Source organism: Myotis brandtii, unplaced genomic scaffold, assembly GCF_000412655.1.
Source record: "Myotis brandtii unplaced genomic scaffold, ASM41265v1 scaffold158, whole genome shotgun sequence".
NCBI classification, from domain to species: Eukaryota; Metazoa; Chordata; class Mammalia; order Chiroptera; family Vespertilionidae; genus Myotis; species Myotis brandtii.
In genome coordinates, this window is record NW_005355753.1 from 1,083,826 (window position 1) to 1,089,018 (window position 5,193).

Here is a 5,193-nt window from a genome sequence, read left to right on the forward strand (position 1 = left end):
GCTCTCAGCCACCAGCCCGCTTTGCGCGCGCACCTCCGCACCTGAGTTTTTTCCACACTGCGCCTCCTCTGAGCCTCGGTGTGCTGTTATTTTTCCTTCTAGTTGAAGAGTCTCTCCTCAGCCAGCCTTCCTGTGGTTCTGGGTGATGTCCGTTCCGTCTTTTAGTTGTATTTTTGAAGTGGTTGTTTGCGGCAGCAGTCTCCGGTGTTTACCTATGCCGCCATCTTGGTCTCTCCCTGGAGCTAAAGGTCTGTCTGTGTTTTTTTCATCATTAATTTATAATCTTTATTTTTGATTTTGTAATATGTTTATCTTTAGGTGATTGTGCAAACTTTCATTTGACTATGAGAACTCATTCAAATTTGCTAAAGGAACTATGATGATAAAATTATATAGCCAGTGGGAAGAATACCCATGAGCTAACACAACTTTTTATAAAATGTTCAGGTTTCAATTCCAATGACCTAGAAGATAGGGCTAAAGCCTACTCAGAGTCACATCATTCCAGAATCGTAGTTACTGCCAGAGACTGTTAATAGGGGGGCCGGGGGGAGTAAACGGGAGATGCTCAATGCTGGTGAACAGACAGGTTTAATGATACGTCGCTCTTCACACAGATAACTGCAGACTTTAAACTATAATCCAGGAACATGCAACTATGCGACAGACCAGGTAGCCAATCTAAAATATACTGGCTTCTTAGTGCTTCCCTGTAAACACTGCAGCCCTTCTCCTGTCCAAAATCTCACACAGAAACAGAACCAGAAGCCCAGCTTTGTGGCCAAAAGTAAAAAGCGAAGGGAAAGTAGGGATCCGTGTTGACCTGGCGGAAGCAAGGCCCTTCGCGGTGCTGCTCTGTTCTTCCGACTCTTGCTCTTTTGATCCCTCTCCCTCAGCCCGTCCATGCTAGCTCTCAGCAGGTGTGCGTAGAGCTCGAAACTCACTCGCTTCGTTGGAGCTCATCACCATGCTGATGTCCTTTTTCCCATCGGTAGCTCTTAACCGAGACTTGTCCGGGGGCTCAAAGCCCTCCACCGAACCTTTCCTTGCAATGGCTTTAGTTCGGCCATCATGGTTCTCCAGGGCGCTGAGCACGCTGGGCTGGCCGATAGCTGGCGCTTCTGGAAGAGCCTGATCAGTTCCGGGAGGGACTGCGTGCTCCCTAGCAACAGCCTTCCAGCTCCACTCGCAACCCAGCCTTTTGATTTCAAACAAAGAATAATCTCCATTGCACTGTGCCAGGCACAGAACACAAAATACATACCTCTTCACGCGTTGATTTATTCCTCATCCATTGAGTGATCTGTCCGGTTTGAGAAGAAGTTGAGCTCAATTTTCTTCTCACTTAGGGGTCACCTTCCCAGTCAGAAAATTAAGTTTTCTATGGGTGGTTGAAGAGACCTCTCCAAGAGGCAAGACTACCATTTATTCATTTAACAGATATTTACAGAGCACCTGCTGCACGCTGAGAAACATGCTAAGTGCCAGAGAAATGGCAGATGAGGCCCTTGTCCTCTCTGCCTGCAAGGTGTTAGGGAGGCACCACGTGCAATGCGGTCTTGCACACGCCGTGATACAGGTGCTGAGAGAAAAGTCAGCAAACTCAGCCCAGAGGCCTCACAGAACCCCATGAAAATGATGTTTGAGTTTAAACTGAAAGATAAGTTGATGTTCACCAAGTGGTAGTGTTTCAGGCCAGGGAGAAGTGCAGTGCGCAGAAGTGGAACAAGCCACTGGAAAGCCAGGTTACAGTGGGGGTGGAGGGGGGGGCGCGCACAGAAGGTTCAGCTGCAGAGGAAAGTAGGGGGAATAGTGCATATTTGTTGTATAAGGTGTGTCAAGTTCTAACTTTACCTGAAATTCCTTGAGAAGTCATTCAGAGAGTTTAAGAAAGAGGTAACCAATCAGGGTACTGACAGTTACCGACATTTTAGCCATATCACCGCGGCTGGCCAGAGGATGGATGGACTGGAGTAGTAAACAGGCCCAACACAGGAAGACCAATGAGTGCTACCTGCAGCAATCCGGTGAAAGCCTAAAGGTGGCAGTGACGATGGAAACAATGGACAATTCCTGGCATATTTAGGAGAGCCTTACAGTGTTTAACAATTAAAGAGTTAACATTTAAAGAGTCACATTCTCATCTCTGCTACTGTTCCAACATTTGCTCTGGGAAAATGAATAGAGACCTGAAATTTGGAGACCCGCTAGAAGATGGGTGTTGGGGTCAACTCTGAGGATCCTTCAAAAAGGTGAGTTTTGACTGCTGAGGATATTTCCCATAAAAGCACTGACCAGGCTCCTAGCAGAGGGGCCAGCACAGAAAGTGTGGGATGAGGAGCAAAGCCTTTATAGGGGATGACAGATGGCACGTCAGCACTGCTGTAGCAACAGGGCCAGTAATGGCCCACAGAAATTCCCCGAGTCTGGAATAGGCTAAATTGGACTCCTGACAGCTTCAAACTCAGCAGCAGATCCTGCATCTCAAACAGAAGAGGGAGAATTGTCTAAATGCTTCAATTCTTGTAATTGAAGCAATTGTGCATCATTTTACATCCCAGCTTCCTGACAGGATAACCAGTTAGAGCTGAGTGTGGGAATTCAATTATGTACCTTCTGTCTGTATCTTTGAAAGAAAACCGCCCGACTGGCCTGTCAAACATCCAGCACGTTTGCCTGTTGGAAATTGCTCGCTCCTCCTGACCCAGGAAATGTCTCTGCAGAAGAGAAACCTATTATATTTTACCAAACTAGCATATCCCTATCATAAACCTTGACAAAGAAAGCATAGAAAAAGAAAACTACAAGCCAATTTCATCTATGAATACAAATGCAAAATTCCTAAATAAAATATAAGCATACAAATGTTGGCAACGTAACACTAAAGCCTTTTCCATTAAAATTGAAATAAAGCACTTTGCCTATTCTGACTCTAATTATTTAACATTACTCTAAATGTCTGGCCAATGCAATAAGACAAGAAACATAAATAAGTAAAGGATGTCATTATGGAAAAGGAAGTGGCAACATTTCTCATCATTTTGCATATACCTATCTAGAAAAATCTAAGAGAAAATCTTAACACCCATAAGCTTCATTAATTCATCTTCTATGAATTTAATCTAAAGAAATATTCAGAGAGTCAGATTTTTTTATAGTCTTATGCAGCATTATTTTTATTGGTGAAAAATAAAAAATAATCCAAATATCTAACAATGATCAAATGTATTACTTTTATCCAGTTGATGAAGTGTGCAACTGTTAAAACTTATGTTTTAAAAAGATATTTAATAATGCGAAATGTTCAGACATCATGAGAATAAAAACAAAATACAAACCAAAATACAGTGTGATTGCTTTTGTAAAATAAACAAATAAATATGTATTTGCATAGAAAACATACTGAAAGGAAGAAACATAAATTGATATTACAGTTATCACTGGGTAGTTTTTTTTTAACTTTTATAGAATGTACATGAATCAGTCTTATAAATTAGACAATGACTATACTATAAAATACACTGTAAAAATGTAGGGGTTTAGACCAGCTGGTGACAAAGATCCTTGCCAATCTGTTTCTGGCATAAATACAATTTTCTATGAAAGCCTGACACTTTAAAACAGAAAGGGGCTCAGCCAGTGTGACTCAGTCGTTGAGTGTTGACCTATGAACCAAAAGTTCGATTCCTGGTCTATGCCCAGGTTGCGACTCAGTCCCCAGTAGGAGCCATGCACAAGGCAGCCAATCAATGATTCTCTCTCATCATTGCTGTTTCTATCTCTCTCTCCCGCTCCCTTCCTCTCTGAAATTAATAAAAATATAGTTTTAAAAAACAGAAAAGGGTCTGTGGTATTATTACCTCCTGCCGACCTGTGTCAGGCCACATGATGATAGCAAAAAGCTTCATTCAGAGATTTTGGGGACCTGTAGTCCTACCTGGACACAGACTTTAACCCTCCACCTTATCATCTAACAAAGCCTTTTTCTGGCCCCAACTGAAACCTAGTTTATTACCCAACGTCTTGTTTGCCACACTTGCGGTCTCACCTGGGCCCCCTGCCCACCCTTTATCAATACCACATAGTATGATCATCTGAGTTGAGCTTTCCAGGTGGGCTTATCTTCCAGCCTTACTATATCAAAAACTTATATTCCTGGCAGGTCAGGACCCCACCCTAAAACATCCACCAATTTCTAGAGTCCTAGGTTTATATGGCCCTCCCTTAATGGGTTCCTTACCTAAATTTTTACTTGCAAAGGGCCACAGCAGACCAACCTGGACACCAGCCTAGCAGACCAATTCCAGGGGTTAAGTCCAAAGGAGCTCAATTCAAGCAGAATGTTTTACCTACTGAAGGTGACCTGGAGGGGGAAGACCCTGGGACTTATTGAGCTGAGAGTCAAATTCAGAGATAGCAGCTGTGAATGTCCTATCCACAGAATGAAAACAAAACCATAAACCAGAATGAAATCAACGATATGGAAGAGTCAGAAATTATTCAGAAAAGCCCGGACAAGCTGCAAAATCTTTGAGGTAGCCAGGACTCAACTTCAGTAATTAAATGTGGACATGTTGTGATGGATGAAAGTAAGGGACACGTACCTGGGTTGCAGGTTTGATCCCTGGCCCCAGTCGGAGCATGTGTGGGAGGCAATCAATTGATGTGTCTCTCTCACATTGATGTCTGTCTCTCTCTTCTCTCTCTCTCTCTCTCTCTCTTCCCTTCCCTTCCCTTCCACTTTCTCTAAAAAGCAATGGGAAAAATATCCTAGAGTGAGGATTAACCAAAAAAAGGAAGAAAGATCCAATCAGAGCAGCATAAAGAAAAAAGAATTTTTAAAAATAAGAGTAGTTTAAGAGACCTTTGGAATAACATGAAGTATAACAACATCTGCATCTTAGGGGTACCAGAAGGAGAATAGAGAGAGCAAAGGATCAAGAACCTATAACGGATGAGGAACCTTTTTTCTACCAAGGGCCATTTGTATATTTATATCATCATTTTCAGGCCATAAAAATTATCAACTTAAAAATTAGCCTGCTATATTTGATCAAACATTTAATTAACTCATCCCTAATGCCTTGACAGAGCCAGACCACATGATTTCACAGGCCTTATATGGCCCACAGGCCAGACGTTCCCCATCCCTGACCTATAAGAAGCCTGGCGGGTGTGGCTCAGTAGTTGAGT

General features: G+C 42.7%; 1 pseudogene; it reads right to left on the bottom strand.

The window, feature by feature from the left end:
• Positions 1–494: 494 nt before the first annotated feature.
• LOC102242214 lies at positions 495–1,229 on the bottom strand (annotated as a pseudogene).
• Between the last annotated feature and the right edge of the window lie 3,964 nt (positions 1,230–5,193).